Source organism: Pristis pectinata, chromosome 19 (assembly GCF_009764475.1).
Source record: "Pristis pectinata isolate sPriPec2 chromosome 19, sPriPec2.1.pri, whole genome shotgun sequence".
NCBI classification, from domain to species: domain Eukaryota; kingdom Metazoa; phylum Chordata; class Chondrichthyes; order Rhinopristiformes; family Pristidae; genus Pristis; species Pristis pectinata.
In genome coordinates this window covers 34976409-35000006 of record NC_067423.1, presented here as the reverse complement: position 1 = coordinate 35000006, position 23598 = coordinate 34976409, and the positions used below count along the sequence as shown (strand labels likewise).

At 41.5% G+C, this 23598-nt stretch overlaps 1 protein-coding gene across 1 annotated transcript in view; it reads left to right on the top strand.

The window, feature by feature from the left end:
* The first annotated feature begins 629 nt into the window (after nucleotides 1-629).
* Nucleotides 630-23598, top strand: part of eps8a (epidermal growth factor receptor pathway substrate 8a) — a 137663-nt gene continuing 114694 nt past the window's right edge. The window contains 1 exon segment of the mRNA XM_052033618.1: nucleotides 630-760. The gene's annotated coding sequence lies outside the window, so the exon portion shown is untranslated.

Below are 23598 nucleotides of genomic sequence, written 5' to 3'. Positions count from 1 at the left end.
GCGGTCAACGTTTCGGGTCAGGACCCTTCTTCAGGCCTGAATAAACTCGACTTGACTTCTTTGGGGGGGGGGGGGGAAGCAGAGTTAATGTTTCAGGTTCGAGACTTCGTCAGGACTGGGAAAGAGAGAAGACAGGTTAGTTTTCAGTGGTAGTGAAGATGGAGCTGGGGGCTGGAGCAGTAGAATAGAGGGAATATCCAGACCACCAGATGGGTTGATGTGTGTTATGTGTCTGTATTTTGTGTTGGAAATTGCAGTGCTGTGGGACATGCTCCGCAAGCCAAGCTATGCAGCGGGTGTCTTTCGTGCTGCATCTGCAGCGAGCATCCTGTAAAGATTGCTACTTCCCAACTCGCCGTGCAAGGAAGGGCAGAGGTGCATCGGAACACCATGCCCTGCGAGTTCGCCTCCCGGCCGGGCGCCGCACCGAAATCCACCGGCATTCGTCCGCAGTGACCGGAGGAGCTCTTCCACTGCCCACCGGCACCTGAAGGAGCGGCGGGGTGGGGATGGGACGGGGCGGTCGGCGGGCCCCGCCGCTGGAGGTACACGAGGTGAGCCCCGGCGGTAGGTGGCGCCCGGGAGGCGCGGGCGCGCGCGCGGAGGTGGCGGGGGGGAGCGGGCGCGCGCACTGGCTCGCGGCGGCGGCGGCGAGGAGCCCCAGCGCGAGCTCCGGGCAGGCGAGAGCGGCACCGGGCGGGCGCACGGACACCGGCCGCCGGCTACCGGCCCGCGGCAGGGGCACGGATCGCCCGCTGAGGTGAGGCGAGGCGAGGCGAGGGTGGGAACCGGCTGCCGGTCTCGGCTCAGGACCCGCGGTCGCTCTGCGTGGGGGGAGGAGGAGGAGGAGGAGGGTGTTCAAGTTGAGGGTTTGGGATCCCACCCCCCCCCCCCACTTCAACTCTCCCTAACCCCCCTTCCCCATCTCATTCCCGACCCTCTCCCCCCTTCAACTAACTCTCCCTGCCTCCATCCCCGATCCCCCTCCCTCTCCCCAATCCCCCTCCCTCTCATCCCCGTCCTTCTCCCCGATCCCCCCTCCGCCGATCCCCCTCCGTCTCCCCCCGATCCCCCTCCTCCGATTCCCCTCCCTTTCCCCTCCCCCGATCCCCCTCCCTCTCCCCTGATTCCCCTCCCTCCCCTTTCCCCCTTACCCTGATTCCCCCTCCATCTCCCCAATCCCCCCTCTCCCCGATCCCCCTCCCTCTCCCCCTCCCCCCCGATCTCCCCCCTTCCTCTTCCCATCCCCTTACTTCTTCCCGATCCTCCCTCCCTCTCACCCCGATTCCCCTCCCCCTCCTGTCCCCCTCTCTCTGATCCCCCTTCCTTTCCCCAATCCCCAAAACCCTTTGTTTCTGACCCCACTTTCCCATGACCTCCCTTCCCCAATCCCTCTTCCCTGATCTTTACTTCCCGATCTCCGTCTACCTCCCTTACCCATCTCCCGCCTCCTCCCACCCACCACCTCCTCTTGCTCCCCCCACCCCTCATTCCTTCCACCCTTGCATCTCACTTCCTAATTAGACCAGGTTCCCCATGCCATATCCTCTCACCCTTTGGATTCTGGTCAGTAAACTAGCCCTGAACTTTACTGAATCTTTTGGGTGTACTGAACTGTATCAGATTAGCTTTGTTACCTTTTTATGCAAATTCTTTTTCATTCAATGAAGAACTTTTGAATCTCTCTTGTGCTTGCTTTTGTGTAATAGCATTGTTCAAGGTAGGAAGATATGGTTGGTGTTAACATTCTTCCTTGAATATTGTATTATTGTATATCGAAAATGTGAGGCTGTATCTACAAGTAATGCAGTTGCCTTAATCTGGATTAAACAAAATAAACAGCAATAACTCAAGACTTCAAAAACAGATTTAAATTCTTATTTCTGGCAACCTCTCCATTGAGGTATATCTTTGCAAAATGAGTAAATAACATCTCCTTTAAGAGTGTAAACAGTAGGAATTGGGTTTTACACTTGCTTAACTCTGTTAGGCTGTCATGTATTGCTTGAGAGTTGTCAGTGGGTTGATGTAATCAGCTGATATGAAGTACTCAGATGCAGAAAATTGTTTTCAGAGTAACCTCAAATTAGCCTGAACTTCATTACTGGTTGGATTTGCTCAATTTAGCTGCGGTTGGCTGGAGGTAGCTGTTATCCTGGGAGATTGTTTATGGCCTCTAGATATAATATGTGGCTTTTATTTTCTTTATGTAAATACTGATTAAAAAGGGATGGTGCTTCTTGTATAACCTTACAATGTGTCTTTGTAAGAGGGCATCTAAAATTGGAATAGAAATCAATGTTTTGGAAAGATGTGACTGGTAAGGAGAATTGAGTGTTAGTAAATTAACTGCAGGAATTTGTTTTAATTCTGAAACTTCATAATACCCAGCTCTTGAGAACCAGTTCCATGCTGGAAGGAAAATAAAGACTTGCATTTATTTAGCATATTTCTCAACCTCAAGATGCCCCGAACATACTCTACAGTCTGTGGGGTACTTCTGAAGTGTAGTCAATGTTGTGATTGTAGCAATTGCTGCAGTCAATTCGTACATAATAAGTTCCCACAAACAACAAGGTGTTAATGGTTGGACAGTTTGTTTTAGTAATTTTGAATGAAAGATGGATATTGGACAGGGCACTGGGATTAATTCACCTGCTCCTCTTTGAAATTGTGCATGAAACCTTTTGCATCCACATGAGAGATTTAACCTGTCATCAGAATGGCAGCATCTTTGACAGTACAGCACTTCCCTAGAACTGCTCTGGAGTGTCAGGCTAAATTATTGTGCTTGAGTATGGCATGGGACTTGAATCCACAATCTCCTGAATGAGTGTGAAGCAGTGCTTGGAAAACAGTGCACAACATGGCTGATTCCAAACTACCTACTCAGTTTGGATAATTGGGGATGTACAGTAAATGAGGGTCTTGGCAGCAATGGCCACATCACATGAACAAATAAAGAAAAACTAATAATTAGTTCAGGAAATGTAAGTTTCCTTTAGTGTTTTTTATATACTTATTTTCTTTTTTGTGTTCATGGATTTATGTTGGATGTTATTGAAAGTATCCCTAATGGAATTATGGTCTCTAGTAGAATGCCAAGTTGTTTCATGTTTCAGACAAAATCCAGTTGGGCATTTAGTAATGCAAAGAATATTCTTCAAATCTACTTTGTCACTTTACTGCATTCAAACATTGAGTGTTGAAGTGATATCCGCAGCTGTTATGAATTCTACGAATTGGTTGGAAGATGTTGCTTGCTTGGATCAATAATGATAGAAATTAGTAATGTGTGATGTAATTTAAAATTAAACACAAATCATGTTTTGGGTGGTCTGTAGTTTAAAGATCATTACTTTAACCACCTGCTTCATGTTGGCATTTTGTTGTCCCTGCTTACTTAATTTTATCAGAATGTATTTGGGAAGCCACTCTTAAGAACACTTTACATTTCTTAATCACTTGGCAAAAGCATTTGGTAAGGGGAAGATTGCCAAGTAAACTACAAAATGCTTCATTGGTTTTTATCATTAGAATGATGTGATTCTTCATTTGAAAGCATTTATTTAGCTCATTGGTTTCTCATTTCTTGCTCTGCTTTTTGGGTTAAATTAATATTTAGTCATATTTTGGTGATTAAAAAGTTGGTGGTTGTTCTTTGAATCTGGTTACTAAAATCTTGAGATGTAAGTCTGGAGTAAAATTCCACAGAGATGTAAGTTTTTCTTTGTTGCCAGTACAAGATTGTAGTGATAATATCCCTGAGAAGTAACTGAATTTCTGTAATCTTTAAACACCTTATTAATTGCATTTTTGCATTAGCATCAAAAGAATTTAATTGAGACAGAATTAGATAATTTCAAGAAAGTTGGCATTATTTTAGTGACAAGATTTTTAATTCTAATCTTGTTTGAAGAGGATTAAGTTTCTGTGGTTCTGTTAGCAGTTTTGAAGTTGGGAATTTAGAATGTCTATTGTGTAAATTTACTTCTGTGACTCCAAGAGCTGTTTGTTATTTTCCTTGCTTTTTTTTCAACAAATCTGTCTTTCCGAAGATATACTCAGAGTTGCATGCATTATTTGAATTATGATCTTGATGTGATGTTTAAATAAGCTATGCTGCTGCGGAACATTCCTGTGGCTCTTTCCAGTGAATCATGTACACCAGGAAGCATTTGGATCAGACAAGACAATCATTAACTGTAGTAGCATAACCATTAAACCTACTGTGCTTGTATAGGTTCTAGGAAAAAGAGCTATCCAATTAATTCCACTCCTCTGCTTTTTTTTGCCATATCCCTACGGTTTTCTTCCCTTCAGGTAATTGTCCAGACTCTTTTGATTGTTACTATTAAGTCTGATTCTACGATATTTTCAGGCAATGTGTTGCAAGTCATGTGACTTAACAATTATTTCCACTTTTTAGATTCTTTAATCTTTGCCTATTTCATGCATCAATATTAATTAATTTATTCTTGACAAATGCATTTGTCTATTCTATTTGTCAGTTTTTGCTGCACTTGGCTTGATTCTGTCACTTATGTAATGTTGCTATAGTACCCGTTTAATAGTTCTCAAAGGTGCAAATCAGTTTTTCAGTTCCGGGATACTGATTCTATTTATGTGACAGTTACAGATTTCATCACTATTCTTCATTTAGCAATGGAGCATGGTTTAACTAACTCAACATGGAGATTGGGAGTGGAGAGTGAACATCAGTGGAAGGAAGGGAACTGGAGAATGGTTACTTACCTAATCTGAAGGCCAAGAAGTGCATAATCTTGAAACTGGAGACATAAACAGGTCTTGGGTGGTACAACAATTGGCCAATCTCAATTATGGTGGTGGTGTTTTAGATCTTTACTGTCTGCATGTGACTGACCTCACAATACCCCTGCTACTTGTCCTACCTAATCCAAATGTTTAAGGTTTCAACTTTAATAATGTGGCTTTCTGACACTCTAAATGCCTTTTGATTCCCTTTATAAATTGTCCAGGCTTTATTTAATTGATATAATTACCTCAGCTTTCAGAACCTTCCTTGTTATATGATTAAGAGATCCCATAAACATTGCCCTGCTACAACAAATTGTAGTTCATCAAATGCTGATTGCACTAATGAAGCTTCAACTTGTAAGCAGGTTGACAGTAATTAACACTTAACATAAGTCATTTCAAGTCCAAGTACACAACATTTTTTTGGGAATTCAGTTTCTATCTATTGCCCTAGTATAGAAGCTTCATGATATTCAAAGCATTTCAATGGTAGGGTGTGTTTTTAAAAAGCTGATAGTGGAGTTGGAGTTTTAGGTATGATTAACTACACATTCCCTTGCCTGAAGATGTTGTGGTATTAGTCTATACGTAACAGTGAAGCCAGTGCCGCTCATTATTACCTTGATAGAAAATCTGGGCCAATGTGCCAAAATCTTTTGTTTTTATGGCTTACAGAGGTGTATGTCTTGGAAGTTGACATGCAATCAGTTGTAATTTTGCATAAACTTTAAGTTGCTGACTCTAACAGATTGTCATGTCCTGATTTTCACCAGCCATTATAAAAATTGGACCTTTGATACCTGGCGCACAAATCTAACATTCAAATTGGACAGATTTGCCTTGGTTTCAAAGACTATATCGGGCTTGGGGTTGTAGGTTAGAAGATCTACCATGGGCACTTGAATGGGCCATGGCCCCAGCTGTGCCTGTCTTTTTTTTTGTTGTTGGCTACATGGAACAGTCCTTGCTCTAAACCTGTCCTGGCACCCCTCCCTAACTCTTTCTCTGCCACATTGACTGCATTGGTGCTGCTTCCTGCACCTGTGCAGAGCTTGTCAATTTTATCATCTTTGCTACTAACTGCCACCCTACCATCAAATTCATGGACCATTTCTGACACTTCTCTCCCTGCTCTGGATCTTTTATTCTCCTGAGATGGAGATACACTATCCAACAATATCAATTATAAACCCACTGGCTCCAACAGCTACCTCGACTACATCTTCTCCCACCCTTTGTCCTGCAAGGACACCATCCCTTTCCCTTAGTTTCTCCTTCTCTGCTGCACCTGTTCTCTCGATGAGGCTTTCCATTTCCAGAACTTCTGAAATGTCCTCGTATTTTGGGAAATGTGGCTTCTTTTCTTCTGTAGTTGACAGAGCCCTTATCCACATTTCCCAGGTGCTTGCTCTCATAACCCCTCCCTCCCCCTAGACAGAACAGAGAGTTCTTTTAGTTCTCACCTTTCACCTTACTAGCCTCTGGATCAAATATATCATCCTTCGCTATTTCTGCCAGCTGCAACGAGCTCCCACAATCAGCCACATCTTCCCCTCTCTCCCCCGCCGTCCCCCGCCTCTCCCTTACTTTCTACAGGGACCACTTCCTCTGTGACTCTCTGGTCCACTCATACACCCCACCCCACCCCTGGCATTTTTCCCCTGCAACTGTAGGAGGTGCCACGCTTGTCCCTATTCCACCATCCTCACCACTATTCAGGGACTTCCACGTGAGGCAGTTGTCAATGTGCACCTCCTTCAAACTCATCTATTGCACTCAGTGGTCTCCTTTTATATCAGCAAGTCCAAGTGTAGACTAGGTGAATGTTTGCAGAGCACCTGTGCTTTGTCTGCAGTGGCCATCTTGAGCTTCCAGTGACATATCATTTCAGATCCTCCATCCTAATCTGTGTGTCCTCTGGCTTCTCCACTGCTACAGAGAGGCCAAACACAAACTAGAAGAATGGGACCTTGTATTCCACTTGAGTAGCCTACAATACAATGATATGAACGTTATTTTTGTTCAACTTGGATAACCCAGACCCCCAATGTTCCTTTTGCACTCCTACTGGTCTATCAAGGTTTTCTCTTCCTTTGTTCACTTTTTCCTTCTTCCCCACCCCATTATCTATTACCCTTCTGATGCTGCCTTATCTGGTTCCACCCTTCACCCACCAGCTTCTGCCCCTTATACTCCCATCCCCTTTCCCACCTGGTTCCATTTACCCATCCTCCCTCCCTTCACTTCTGTTTCCACCTATCAATTCCAACCCATCATCCTCCCCCTCCCCTGGTTCCACTTATCGTTTACCAGCCCTTGTTTCATGCCTCCCTCTCACCTCTTTATACTAGGTATCTTCCCTCTATTCTCTGTCCTGTAACATCGACCATCCCTTTGCCTCCACAGCTGCTGCTTGACCCGCTGAGTTCCTCCAGCAGTTTGTTTTTTGCAATAAGATCTGCCTGATTTCTTCATTCTTATAGTCGCACGCCATCTGTTATTTGGTACTTGTTAGAAATAGTGCTGTTTTTTTCTTTTTTTAAAAAAAAGTAATTTGCTATTTAGAAACATGAAATGCTGTAGCTGAGAATGGTGTGGGTGGGAAATGTTGCAAGGAATTTGGAATGTTGCTGATGGTGAAAACCACATTCTTTCCCTCTACTATCAGCTAGTGTTGCCATCAATCACCTTTAAGTCTGATGGCATGAGCTGGGTGCAGAAGAAAGCTTCTAGTACTCTGTTCTAATACACCTTCAGCCTAATCTGCAGAAGACTACCGAGATGCAAGGCTAATCAATTTGTACTGGGTTCATATTCGCCGTTTGTGGATCAAAGAATGGATGCTCAGAGATTGGTGCCTGAAAAATAATGTAACAGTGAATTTTGTATCCATGTATCATTGGAAATGTCTAATGCAGTCTGTACCATTGGCAATTCACTGAATGTGGCTTCAGGTCGTCCACTCCAGATCTACTCGAGCTGTTGAACACTTAACATGCTTTTTGTACACCTGTTTGTTTGTCCAGCAATGTTGGAATATGCTTATTATGCAGAAAATATTGTATTAACGATTTGTACATCCTGTACCGTGCTCTGGCCTGTTTCTTTAAAGTAGATCGTCATTTAGTCTTTGTGCATAGCTTGTAAAATAACATTTTCATTTGTCTTTTTCAGGAGTGCATTCACTATATTAGGCATAAAGATTTACATTGGCTGTTTAGTTAAATTGTATTATTTTGGTGCAAAAATTCCTTGGGCATTTTTTACAAAAAAAATCTAGGAATTTTTTTCAACCAATGAATGATTAAAGCAGTGGGTTTGAATTATACCATTGTAGTTACTTAGTGACAAGTTGGCATATTGATGCTGTGAATACAGCAGGAGATGTATTGCAGTCACAGTATTTGTATCTGTTGTGTGAAATTCCAGATTGTAGCTTTAGTTATGTTGGAGTTTTTTGCACTAATATGAAATCATTGAATGTTGAGCTGTGTCCTTGATGAAGTGTGAAAAAGCTATTTCTAATCTGCTTCTGCTGGGTTTTCAAATTTGGAAGACTGGGGGGAAAAGCTATCTCTGCTGTATGAATTCTTAAATTTGAAGAAATTGTGCAGAGCAAAAACAAGATTAAAACAATATTTGAAATATATTTGAGAGAGAAGCCAGTTTTGGTAGTATTGGGTGAATATAGTGAGACAGATTGAAAGAGAAAAAAGGGAAATAGTTGGTGATACAGGCTATGGATGTTATTACTAACAATTGCATAAAGTATACCGTCAAGCTAGTTTGTTTAAGGGTTGCACCTGATGGGTCAATGAATTAAAATATTTTAATATCTTATTTGATTGCTGATGTGAATTGCATATCGGTTAAGGTACAAGAGGTTGAAAGTGTGCTTGGCATAGGAATCAAAGGAAGAGGAGAGTGAGAGATCAGCAGGAGATTTTGAGCAATGGCAAAAATTGAGAATGTTGAATTGAAGGCAAAAGATGGAAATGGTCAAGCAGATCAAAAGGAAAGGTGGGAGAGAAATCTGGGCAAAGCCAGCATGTGTTTGGCTATTTGGGGCTGGGAAATTTGGGGTAAAACACATACACAGGAAGAATGAATTACTGCCTATGATCAATATTTCCATCAGAGCTGGGATGGATTCATTCATGATAAAATTGCCGATTATGTGGGACCTCTGGGGGGTTGTATAGAGCAGGATATTGACCGTTTACTGTTTGGATGAGAATGTGGACTGCTTAGGCCCTTGAACACTCCACCAGGCAGTGAGATGATATATATATGTAAATGAATTCATCTTTTTGGCTCAGGTGGTAATGGATGTCTGTTTCTTGTCTCCATTTCTTGTGCTGTTTCGGAGCTCTGCTTTGTACTTTAAAGACTCAGAGGGATTATGTTCCCTATTAAGAGAGGTAAGTTTGGTATAATAATGTACCCTTCTGTACAGATTGTATCTCCATGTTCTGGTGATCCCATTGTGAGTTGATTCTAAGTGAATTGGCAAAATAGTAAATGATGTAAACAACAATGTAAAGTAGAAATAGAACAAATGGAATAAAGGAAAAGTAAATACTGTGGATGACGGAAATTTAAAAAGGCAAAATGCCAGAAATAATTTAGCAGGCAAGGGAGTATCTGTGGAGAGCAAGAAAATTGACATTTCAGGTTAATGATCTTTCATCATTACTAGTCTGGTGATGGGTCATTGATCTGAAATGTTAGCCCTGTGGTTTTTTTGGTGCTGCCTTACCTGCTGTATTACTTAGAGCATTTCACAATGAAGGAAAAACAATGTGAAACATAATGGAAATACTCCTGAATTTTGGGAAGGGGACAAAATAGTTCCCTGCCTTCCCACCATTGTTAATATTGAAACAGTTTGTAGGCTTAGTTTGACATATGTTGACATATGTTTGACATATGTTGACATAGGTTAGTCATGGCACACATCAACTACCAGACAATCTGGACCCATTGCAATTCGCAATTCGCCTATCGCCGAAACAGGTCTACAGCGGATGCCATCTCCCTGGCCCTTCACTCAGCTCTGGAGCATCTGGACAGTAAGGACACTTAGGTTAGACTATTGTTTATTGACTACAGCTCTGCCTTCAATACAATAATACCAAGCAAGCTTGTCACCAAACTCTGAGACCTAGGACTCAATACCTCCCTCTGTAACTGGATCCTTGACTTTCTAACAAACAGACTGCAATCAGTGAGGATAGGCAGCAATTCCTCCGGCACGATTATTCTCAACACTGGTGCACCTCAAGGCTGCGTCCTCAGCCCTCTACTCTACTCCCTATACACTCATGACTGTGTGGCTAGATACTGCTCTAACACTATCTACAAGTTTGCAGATGAGCTTAGTGGAATGGTGTCATGACAATAACCTTTCCCTCAATGTCAACAAAACAAGAGAGCTGGTCATTGACTTCAGGAAAGGGGGCGGCGTACATACACCTGGCTAGATTAATGGTGCTGAGGTTGAGAGGGTTGACAGCTCCAAGTTCCTGGGAGTGAACATCACCAACAACCTGTCCTGGACAAACCATGTGGATGCCATGGCCAAGAAAGCTCATCAGTGCCTCTACTTCCTCAGGAGGCTAAAGAAATTTGGTTTGTTCCTTTTGACACTCACCAACTTTTACCAATGCACCACAGAAAGCATCCTATCTGGATGTATCACGGCTTGGTATGGCAACTGCTCTGCCCAAGACCGCAAGAAGCTGCAGAGAATTGTGGACACAGCCCAGCGCATCACGGACACCAGCCTCCCCTCCTTGGACTCTGTCTGTACCTCTCATTGTCTTGGTGAAGCAGCCAGCATAATCAAAGACCCCACCCACCCGGGACATTCTCTCTTCTCTCCTCTTCCATCTGGTGGAAGATACAGGAGCCTGAGGGCACGTACCACCAGACTTAAGGACAGCTTCTACCCCACAGTGATAAGACTATTGAACCGTTCCCTTTTACAATGAGATGGACTATGACCTATGACCTCACGATCTACCTTGTTGTGACCTTGCACCTTATTGCACTGCACTTTCTCTGTAGCTGTGACACTTTACTCTGTACTGTTACTGTTTTTTTAACCTGTACTATATCAATGCACTCTGTACTAACTTGATGTAACTGCACTGTGTAATGAATTGACCCGTAAGATCAGTTTGTAAGACAAGCTTTTCACTGTACCTCGGTACAAGTGACAATAATAAACCAATACCAATATGAACTTCATGGACAAGTACACTTGATCAGTTTTTGGTCTAATTTTAATAAGAAAATTGTTGCTTTCTCTGTGGACTAATCACAATGGGGAATTTTATCTTGATGCGTGAAAGTTATTGCTGTGTGTTTAGTTTCTTATCTGCTATTGGATTACCTTTGTTAACTTACAAAGTGAAATTGCTACCCAAGGACATGCAGAAGTTGCTTGGCAAATGTTTTGGTGCCAATGCAGAGAAATTGCATGAACTTCTAGCTTGGTTTATTCTACATCTTTGTTGTTCCTAAAATGTAGGATGATCCAGTGTCCAGGAAAATTATTGATGCTATATGTGCCAGTCAAAATTGTTATCTGAATATAATTTTATCATAAATATTTTTTCCAAATAATTTTTTGCAACTTTATTATAGATATCGCAGGGCTTGAATCAAATTAATAACCACCTCACAAGTGGGAACAGTGTTTATTTGTTCATGATGCTTAATTATTTCCTTGTTGCAGATATGCAATTGTTTTGTCAGATATGATCACTTCTGGTTAGGTGAAGTGAAAAAAGCATTTAGAAGTGTTGTAGTTCTTTATAAATGTATTTGTTTTAGTGGAGGTTTTCCTATCCTTTTACAAAGCAGAATTTGACTACTTTTCTAAATTTGTACAAAGTAAATAAAGACATTTCACCTGAGGCCTCCCAATGGAATCTCTGCACTCCCATCCCCCCAAGGGGAACTTTAGTCTACATGTAGATTAGATAAATCAAATTGACAGTAAACACGATGAAGAATGAATTCATGGAATGTATCCAAGATGTTTTCTAGATCAATATGCTAAGAAATCAATTTGGACAAGTCTGTTTTTAGATGTAGCATTATGCAGTGATGGGGTTAATAATCTTGTTGCAAAGGGGCCTCTAGTATGACCATAACATGATCGAATTTTACATTAAGTTTTAAAGCAATGTAGTTTACTTAGAAACTTACTGAAATAAAGGAAAAGATAGATATATGGGATAAATTAGCTGCAGGTGATTGGGAAGCTATATTGACAGATAGGGCTGTGGTTAGACAATGCTGAGCATTTAAGCCTAACATCAGTAATAGGGAAAATGCTGGAATCGATGACGAGAAATGCAACAGACCACCTTGAAGAGGGTAATAGGATTGACCAGGGTTGTCATGGATTCATGTGGGGGAAATTGTGGTTAACTAATCTACTGGAGTTTGAGGTTGTGACCAGTAGAATAGATGAAGGGGAAAATGATGTTGTTTATTCAGAATTTCAGATCCCACACAGGATATTGATCACAAGGTTAGAACACATGGAATTGAGGTAAAAATATCGGTGTGAATTGAGAAATGGTTTACAGAAAGAAAACAGAGTGGGAATAAATCTTTTTCTTTTGGGTTGGCAGGCTGTTGTGTGTGGGGTGCTAGAGGATCAGTGCTTGGGCCCAACTATTCACAAACTTTATCAACTATTTGTCTGAGGGATCCAAGTTTGCTGATGATACAGAACTAGGTGGGATTGCGATTTGGGAGGAGGGTGTAGAGAGTCTTCGGGTCGGGGGGGGGGAGTGGTACAGACAAGCTTAGGGAGTGTGCATGAATATGGCAGATGGTATATAATGTAAAAGAATGTGAAGTCATCCACTGGGGCACAAACCAGAAAAGCTATATTTTGTTTTAAATGGTGACAAATTGATGTTGAAAGCTATCTGTGCATCATTGTTCATAAGTCACTGAAAGCTGATTCCAGTGCAGCAAGTGGAAAGGCAAATGGTATGTTGACCTTTATTACAAGAGTATTTGAGTACAGAAGCAAAGATAGATTAGTGCAACAATATGGGGCCTTGGTGATACCATATCTGGAATATCATGCACAGTTTTGGCCTCCTTACCTATAAAGGATGCACTTGGAATGTGATGATGATCTACTTGATTGGTTCCTGGGATGGCAGGTTTGCCATTTACAGGGAAGGCTGACTAGACTCTATTCTCTTTATTTTAAGAAAATGAGAGATGATCTCATTGAAACAAATTCTTCCATGGCTTGACAGGCTAGTTGGAGTGAGGATGTTTACCCCGGTGAGGAGCATAGAACCAGGTGTCACAGTCTCAGAGTATGGAGTAGGCCATGAGGACAGACATGGGGAAAAATGTCTTCCTTCAAAAGTTTGTGAATCTTTGAAATTCTCTCTCCTCAGGGCTCTGGTAGCTCAGTCATTAACTGATTTCCTGAATATTAAGGGAATGAAGCAATGTGAGATAACAGAGGAAAATAGAGTTGGGTGGAAGATCGGTCATGATCTTTATGAATGGCAGAGCAGTCTCAGAGGGTTAGCTGGCCTCGTCCTGCTCATAATTTTTGTGCTGTTGTATTTTGAAGCATGGATAGGGAGCACAAAATTCTGTCAAATTTCTATCATCATCCACCTACCTGTGATTTTTTTTTTGGTTCAGTTTTTTTTCCATTAGCAAATGTGATCCCCCTTGTCAAGAAAGGCAGCAGAGGAAAGCCTGGTAACTCTGGACCTGTGAGTCTAACATCAGTGGTAGGGAATATACTGAAAAAAAAATTGAGAGGATTAGTGATCCCTTGGAAAGGCAGGGACTACTTTGAGATGACCAACATGGCTTTGCCAAGGGCAGATCCTGTCAGACCAATTTGATTTAATCTTTTTGAAGAGGTAACAGTGTATTGATGAAGGCAGGGTAGTAGATGTGATTTACTTGGACTTAGTAAGGCCTTTGACAAGGTCCTTCATTGGAGACTGGTTCAAAAGGTTAGGGCCCAAAGAATCCAGGGCAACTTGGCACACTGGATCCAAAATTGGGTTGGCAATAGACAGAAGGTGATGGTAGAGGGTTGTTTTTGTGGTTGGATGCCCGTGACTAGTGGTCTCCCACAAGGGTTGGTGTTGGGACCCTTGCTATTTGTCTTGTACATGAATGACTTGGGCGTGGATGTGGGAGGTAGGGTCAGTAAGTTTGTGAATGACGTGAAGATTGGCGGAGCTGTTGGTAGTGTATCGTGGGTTGTAGAGAGATCGATGTGCTGGTGAAATAGAATGAAAAATGACAGGTGGAGTTTAATATGGACAAATGTGAGGTGGTGCATTTTGGCAGTACTAATGGGGCTAGGACGTGCACCATGAATGGTAGGGTTTTATGGAGTATTGAGGTCAGAGGAACCTTGGAGTACAAGTCCACAGATCCTTGATGGTGACCAAGCTGGTAGATAATATGGTTAGGAAGGCATGTGAGATAATGACCTTCATTTGTCTGGCACTGAATACAGAAGTCAAGAGGTTGTGCTCCAACTTTATAACACCTTTGTTTACTACAGCTGGAGTACTGCATTCAGTTCTGGTCACCATGCTATAGGAAGGATGTGACAACACTGGACAGAGTGCAGAGCAGATTCACCAGGATGTTGCCTGAGATGGAGCAGTTCAGTTATGAAGAGAGGCTGGAGAAGTTAGGTCTCTTCTCCTTGGAGCAGAGGAGGTTAAGATGGGACCTGATTGAGGTATATAAAATTGAGGGGTATAGATGGGGAGGGAACTTTCCCCATGTTGGAGGTAGATAAAATGAATGGACATAGGATAAGGTGGAAGAGATATTAGGGGGATTGTCTTCACCCAGAGAGTGGTAAATACTTGGAATGCACCCAGAGAGTAGTTTAAGCTGGGTCACCGACAGTTTTTATGAAGTGCTTAGCTGAGTACTTGAATTGCTTGGGCAAAGAAGGCTATGGACCGAGTGCTAGGAGGTGGGATTAATATGAAGGGAATCAGAATGGGGTTTATTATCATTGACGTATGTCATGAAATCTGTTGTTTTGTGGTAGCAGTACAGTGCAAAGACATAAATTACTATAAACTATGAAATAGTGCAAAAAAAAGGAATCAGGATGCAGTGTTCACGGTCCATGAAATCTGATTGCAGAGGGGAAGAAACCATTCCTACCCACTGATCGGCATGAACATGTTGGGCCAAATGGCCTGTTTCTATGCTGTATGATTCTATGACTCTAAGACTAGTTTGGCCTACTGGATGTACTCCACAGTCCTGCTGTTAGTCCATTTTATAGGTTGCTAACAAGTATAATGTGATTCTAACTACCACATTTAACTCATTTGATCTCACCCAGCAGATGTATTCTCTTAATTCTATCCAGCTCTTCCTCGCCCTCTCTGCTACTGAAAACTAACATTTCTGCTAATTCCCTGTTCTGATGAAAGGCCTCCTCTGCTTCTGTTGACAAAGATGCTGTCTGACCTGTTGCGTGTATCCAGCATTCAGTTTTTATTTCAAATTTCCAGCTTACTTTTTTCTTTAGTATCAATGTCTATTGTCCTCTGTGACCTGTGCCAGAGCACTGAAGTGACCTTCAGCAAAATTGTGTGCATGTAATAATACTAAAATATCCATTGATCTGTTTGCGATCTTTGATCTGGTTGTGTGCACCATCCCCCCTCATCCATTTGGGTGGGACTGCCCCAGGTGGATTTTATTTTCTTGTTATAGCCAGATAATCTCCTGTACTAGTTTCTCTTCGCATTGTTCTATCTCTGCTTCCTCCTTTCTAATCTCCTGCAGTTCAGCTACATTATCTGAAAGGTATCAGATTCCACACGTTTGATGACAACACTTGGTTTTACCTCACCACTTGTGATTTATTACACTGCCTGACACTCAGTATTAAGTGAGCAGAAATTTCCTCCATGTAAATGTAAGGGCAGGCACAGTAGTGTAGCGGTTAGCGTAACACTATTACAGTGCCAGCGACCCAGGTTCATTTCTGGCCGCTGTCTGTAAGGAGTTTGTACGCTCTCCCTGTGTCTGCGTGGGTATCCTCCGGGTGCTCCGGTTTCCTCCCACATTCCAAAGACGAAAGGGTTAGGAGCTGTGGGCATGCTATGTCAGCACCAGAAGCATGGCGACACTTGTGGGCTGCCCCCAGAACATTCTGCACAAAAGATGCATTTCACTGTGTGTTTCGATATACATGTGACTAATAAAGAAATCTTATCTTATAAATATAGGTAGAAACAAAATCATTGCATTTGACCTCTGCTAGAAGCTGTTTTACCTGGCTGGTATTTCTAGCCCATTCCAACCTACCCTGCCACTGTCCATTCCCTTCACTCATTCCTAGCAACTGACTGAAGTTGAGCCAGGCCAGTTGCAATCTCAATATTATGTTTGACCCTGAGGAAAGATTCTGATCCTTTGAAACCGAAGACTGCTTCTGTTCATCTCTGACCTTGCCTGATTCTAATCCCAACCCTGTGTGCCCTTTGTACCTCCCTAAACTTGACAATTCTAACACATTCCTGGACATCCTTCTATTTTCCACTTGCCATAAAATTAAAGTAGTTCAAAACTTTGTTTCCTTTTGGTGGGAACCAAGATTCTTTGTGCTATACCCCACTTAGTCCTTCTATCTTGTGTTAAGAGTTAGAATTGTCCTAATTGGAGAAGTAGCTCAGCAATGAACTTGCAGTTCTGTTTCACGTATGTGGCAATATGCAAGTTTGTCTAAAATTTTGGATCTGGGTAACTGAGATGTGTGCCTCCAGGAAACAATATCTATATTGATTGATTGTAGATGTCAGTGACTTGATTTAGACAACCTTAAATAGCTACAGGCTTCAATGTCTTTACGATTTGCATATTTTCAAAGCAAACAGCTAACCTATAACTCTGCTTTCTCAAGAAACAAAATGAACTTGGAACTCTGTAGAGTTTATTTTAAGAGTAGTAGGACAGAGGGTGCCAATTAATGATTTGTTACTGCACCAAAAGTTCTTGTTATAAGACAAATAATTTTCAAATTCTCTTTTACTATTGTGCTTAGTTTGTTCTGCAGTCTGTTGAAACTGAAGTTGGACTTGTGTTTAAGAGAAGAACTTGTGATGCTTTTGTTCCCACAGAAGTACTGACTAACTCTATTCAAGAGTTAAAAGCTATGGACACTATTTATACGTCTTTTATGCACACTGGAAAACGGACTTGTTTTGCAAGGTTTTTTTTCCTGAAACATTGATCTTGCCATGGAACTAAATAAAGAAGTTGAGTTTTGGTAGTAAAGGATTATTGAGTTTGTAACTTGGTTTAAAGAAGAACATAATAAAAAATGAAAAGGAACAAAAAAATTGAAGTCCTTAAACATGAGTTCCTCAGCAGAATCCATAGCTGTTTCATCTGTATCTTCCATCATGGTAGAGATATTCACTGACACTTAATTCCTTTCACAACTTCACAGAAAATGTAAGTAGTCCACACTGGATGGAGAAAGAATTTGGGAGGTGACAACTAACATCTGTGCCATATCAGTAGCAGGAAGTGACCATCTCCAACAAAAGAGATTCTGACTATTTGGAATTCAATGGCAATACCATTACAGAGTTCCCTTGCTGTCAATATCCTAGGGATAACCATGACCAAAAACTGAGCTGGGTAAACCACAAATAGAAAGGAAACAAGAGGTTGGGTATTCTGTGATAATTATCTCACTTCTGATACCTCAAGCCTTTCCATAGTCTCTAAGGCACAAGTAAGCAATATGCCTTTAACTTTGCCTTGAATGCAGATCCAACAAGATTTCAAGAGGTTTGACACCATTCAGCTGCCCCCTCTCCACTATTCTGTGTGTCATGTACAAAATGCACTGCAGTGCAACTGCAGTTTGGACACTTAACGCTGCTACCATTGATAATGGGGATCATTTTAAGCAAACAGTTATCTTTTGACTGTTTAATTGTGCACCACTGTTCCTAACTAGATGTAGTTGGATTGACCTGATTAGTTGCAGAGTTGCTCAGCTGTATCTACTGCATGCTATGTAGCACGTGGAGCCATGTATTGCAGTTTTGACTGGTTGGGATAATCCTTTAAATCCCTGTCTTGTTTACTTTTTTGCAGGTTGTTCAGACACAGTCGACTAGTATATTCTTAACCACCAGAATTTCCTGCTGATGGTAGTATAATTAGAGTTCGAATTTCATTTTCAAATTTAGATAGGTCTGATGAATGTGTTTCAGTATTTTTAGATATAACAAAATGATCCTTTTTTTTGTTTTTAGCAGGTTAGTATATCATGGTTATAAATTTGGAGCAGTGGGACAAGTTCTACTTGCTGTGCTGCTTTATTTTGTTTAATGTTTGTGTGTCTGCCTGATTTTGATGCTATTTTTATAACGTTTAGAATTTTAATTAAATGTTTTTGCGTGCTTGCATTTGAAGATTGTCAGAGGACTTTTGAGATGTAGCTTCTCCATTGGAGTCCTTGCCTTTGCTTAGATTTTCTTATTGGATTCCAGGATGGCTTCACACCAGCAGGGTAGGCACTCTGCTTCTAGACATTATAACCTGTAGTGGCATTAATGTGGCATTGAACCCAAAGTATTAGGAATCAGTTACAAGTAAGCACTGATTAAAAATGATTTCTGTGGAAGATGGATGGCAGTTTAATTTATTGAACTATGTGCTCACTTTTCAAAGCCAGAAGCTGACTGTGCAGAGTCAAGATGAGAAGTTCAATTTCTGGAGTTGATGAATTGATTAATGACTGGAGGGGTTTGTAACTTGGAAAGCTATGTTTTCAACAACACTACAAAATAAGAAAATAACCAGTTCTTGGATTAGTATGTAGTGAATCTGATGAAAAGGTCTGTCGTCCTAAACAAATTGTAAATTAGGACATGGGTAGCAAAATCCCTTTGCTTGCTGACTTTTTTTTTAAACTGACTTCCATTCACAAAAGAATCTCTTCTCTCTTTTCAAATTCCTCTGACTTTGTTGAGCCCTATATTTGTAACATCCTTCTGCTTACACCGCACAAGATGCCATTTACCTATTTCCTCTGATCTTGCTGACATATACTGGCTAAGTGATGATTTAAAAACAAAATTGTCTCCTTGTCTCCATCTCCTGCAATTGCTTTGCCACTCCCAAGCACTCTAAGTAACTTCAGCCCAATTTGCCCTTTTAAAGAATGTGTGTTCTTCTAATTCTGGCATCCTGATCGCTCCTGTATTTAAACATTTCACCATTGGTGATTGTGCTTGAAGCTCTGGAATTGCCTCCTTAAATCTTTGTTTCCACCTCCTTTTCCTCTTTTCAAGATGTCTTTAAAATCTATCTCTTCGACTAAGAGGTTTGATGTGGCTTGGTGCCAATTTTTTTTCAACAGCATGGTGAAGTACCTTAAGACATTTTGGAAGCTAAAAGTACTATATAAATGGAAATTATTGTAATCATCAGTGACTAACCAGTATTTCATCAGTTGTGTTGTGTAGAAATGTTTCATCATTAAATAGTAGCTTGGCAATGGAAAGAGGATCGCTATTCTTAGCTTGGTATAAGTAGCACTGAATTATTTACAATATTGCAGAATATAGTCTATTGGTTGCCCAAGAGAAGTATCATCATTTAATTTCTACTTTCCAGGAATGGACATGTGTTAACAAATTAAAAATAAAATAAGGATCAAGAAGAATTATAAATTTGAAGAATTAATTTCTACAAACTGATTTGAGATGTAATTTGGTGACGTCATTGAAAGACAATGCTGTTTGCCTGCATGCAAATTGCAGTTTCTTGCATCTTTTAAGTGATGTTTATTGCTTTTATAATGTAATGTGCCATTTGAATCGCTTAAATTACACAACCTCTCCTGAAGTCTTGATACTAATAGCATTTATATTCTCAGAACTAATTAATGATCTAATCTTGTATGACTAGAGTTTGCAGGAACACTTTTGGTGTATTTTGGATTGCAGAAGTCCCTATTGATTCCTGATATTCCATTTTTATACCTGGTTTATCCTTTGTAGGTACAGTTTTCCATCTTTTCGTCTTAACTATTCTGATACTTAGCTATCATGTATATCTTTAGTGCCCTTTACTTACGTTCTACGTGCTCTGCACTCTCTCCATGCAATCCCATATGTCCTGTAATATGGAGACTGGAGATGTATGCAGTAGTCAAGCTGTGGCCTAACTTGTGTTGTTCTAGCACAGCTGCCATACTCTTGTATTAGAGTCATAGTCATAGTTTCTATGACCATGACCAAGGCAGAGTTCTATTCTCTGCCTTGGCTTGTAAAGGAGAGTATTCCATATACTTTTTCAACCACTCTTCTGATCTGCCTTGCCACCCTTAGGCTTTTGTGGAAATGCAGTCCAAGGTGCCTCAATTGCTCCACACTTCTCAACATCCTCCCCTTTATTGTGTGTTCCCAAGCCTGAGCCTCCACAGAAGCATAACCTTTCACTTCTCTGGAAAAACTCTATTTGCCATTCCATCCAGGATCTGAAAGCTTTCTTCTTCATTGTCAACCATCTGACCAATTCTTCTTGATATTTATTTATTATTTTGTGTGTGTGTGTGTGTGTGTGTATATATATGTATACATTGTCATATTCATGAGTACATGTATGCACAGGTGCAATGAAAAACTTAATTGCAGAGGCATCACAGGCACATGGCATCAGATACCAACTGTAATGAAGTGCTTAGAGAGGCTGGTTATGGCATGAATCAACTCCTGCCTCAGAGACGACCTGGATCCACTTCAATTTGCTTATCGCCACAACAAGTCAACAGCAGGTGCGATTTTTTTTTTCTTCCCCCCACCCCCCCAGCTCTCCACTCTGACCTGGACAACAGGAACTCTTACGTCAGGCTGCAGTTTATCGACTACAGCTCTGCATTCAGCACAATCATCCTATCCAAACTCATCATCAAGCTTCAAGACCTAGTCCTCTGTACCTCCCTCTGCAGCTGGATACTCAACTTCCTCATTGGCAGACCTTAGCCAGTAAGGATTGGTAACATCTCCTCCTCACTGACCGTCTACATGGGTACACCTCAAAGCTGCGTGCTTAGCCCCCTGCTGTACTCTCTATACGCACATGATTTTGTGGCTAAGCATAGCTCCAGTGCCATATACAAATTCACAGATGACACCACCATTGGACGAATCACAGGTGGTGATTGGTCAGCATATAAGAGTGAGATAGAACACCTGGTTGACTGGTGCCACAACAACAACCTCTCACTTAACGTCATTAAAACTAAAGAGCTGAATGTTGACTTCAGGAAGGAGAAGGGGGGCGAACATGTGCCAGTCTACCTTGGGGGATTGATGGTGGAGAGAGTCAGCAGCTTTAAATTCCTGATCGTTAACAATTCGGATGATCTGTCTTGGTTCCAGCATACAGATGCAATCACAAGGAAGGTGTGCCAGTGTTTTTACTTAGAAGGTTAAGGAGGTTTGGCATGTCACTGAGCACTCTAACAAACTTCTACAGATGCACTGTTGAAAGTATCCTGACTGGTTGCATCATGGTGTGGTATGGCAGTTTGAATGCACGGGAATGTAAGAAGCTGCTGAGAGTAGTGGTTTTGGCCCAGTACATCATGGGCTCATCCCTCCCCACCATCAGGGAGGCAACATCCATACCAAAGATCCCCACCATCTGGGCCATGCCATCTTCTCACAGCTACCATTGGGCAGGAGATACAGAAGCTTGAAGTCCCATACCACCAGGTTCAAGAACAGCTACTTGAGCCATTCTGTTCTTGAACCAACCGGCATAACCCTAATCACTACAGTATAGCAACACTACGATCACTTTGCACTGAAATGGACTTTGTTTTTTGTTCCAATTGTGTTCTTTCTTGTAAAAAAAAGTGTCTAATTTGTTTCTCTTGTGAATTGAGGCAGGTCACAATGCTCTTGGGCACCAGTACAATAGATGCCTTTTTGAAGCATAATTAATATATATATAGTCTATAAACTTTTTAAATCATTGCTCCTATGTTTGGGTCTAATCATTTATTGTTTGTATATCTAAAAAACACTGAAGGACTAACTTTGAGCCCTGTGGAGCTCCACTGGTAACAGTGTCCCAGTCATAGAAACATTTAGCAACCATTTCCTTTTTCTTTCTTTCACTCAGGCAGTTTGTTATCCAGTTCGCCACTCTGTTTTGGATTCCACATATTTATACTTCTTTGACCAATCTGCTTTTAACAGCTTCGAATAAATTTTATCCAGGCCTGGCAATTTATCCATTTTCAGAAATGTGAAACCCCTTGGTACTTCAACTTTTACTCAGTTTATCCTATCTAATATTTCACATTCTTTCATCTTAACTACTCTGGTACTTCATTTGCTGTTTGGGATACATCCTCTGGAATGAGAACATTAATGGAATAAATGTTAAAGGGGTCAATGAGGCTGACCAGCTATGGAAACCTGCATATGTCTGAGCTGTGGTAGTCTCTTTGAGATATGTGGAACAGCCCTTGTTTGTCCTATTCAAGCCCCCCTTCGTCACCTCTTTCTCTTGCAGAGCGATGACTGTTGGTACTGCTTCCTACTCTAGTACAAACTCAAAGGTTTCATTACCTTTGCTGCCAATTTCCACCTGGTTGTCACTTTCACGTGATCCATTTCTGACTCGTACCTTTTTCATCTCCATCTCCATCTCCATCACAAACTCTCGGACTCACACAGTGATTATACCACCACCTAGTCTGCTTCTCATGGGACTCCATTCCATTCTCCCAGTTTCTACAGCTCCATACTTGTTCAGATGGTAATGTTTTTCATGCAAGTCTTCCAAAATTTCTTCCTTTTCCTGAACATGTTTTCTCCTTTTGCTTAGTTGACAGGGCTCTCAACTGTTTTGGTTCCATTTCCTGCCCTTCTGCCTTCATCTTCTCCCACCCAAAGTGAGGATAGAGTTCACCTTGCCTTGACCTACCATCCCATCAGCCTCCATATTCAATTAAACTCCCTCTAATTTCTATCACCTTCAAACTGATGACACCATCAGACACATCTTCTCCTCACCACCCCTTTTCAACATTCTAAAGGATGCATGTTCACTCTGATTCCTTGATTCACTCTTCCAGTTCTACCAATTTTAATTTTTCTCAGCAACAAGCATGCAGGAGGTGCAATACCTGCCATTTACTACTTCATTCCCACCATCCAAGGAGGCAAACACTAAAGGTGAAGCAGCAAGTCACTTGTACTACTTCCAGTTTAGTATACTCCATTTGGGACCAACAATGTGATCGTCGCTTCATTAGAAAATCAAACACAGATTGTGTGACCAGTTTGCACAACACCACTGTTAAGTCTGCAAGGGTGATTTCAATTTTCCATCCCACTCTAACCTCTCTGTCTATGTCCTCTTATACCGTTCCAATGAAATCCAACATAAGCCAGAGGAACAGCACTCAATATTTAGTCTGGGCATATTATGGGACTTGACATTGAACATCAATTTCAGATAACCACGTTTTCCGGTTTGTCTCTGTATTGGTCAGTTCTGTAACATTGACTCTTTATCTCTCTTCACAGATGTTGTCTGACTTGCTGAGTATTTGCAGTATTTTCTGTATTTAGAGACACAAGAGACTGCAGGTGCTGGAATCTGGAGCAACAAAAACTGCTGGAGGAACTCTGGGTTGAGCAGCATTTGTTTGGGGGTGGGGGTGGGGTAGGGACGAATGTTGACATGTCAAGTTGAAACCCTGCATCAGGACTGAGTGGG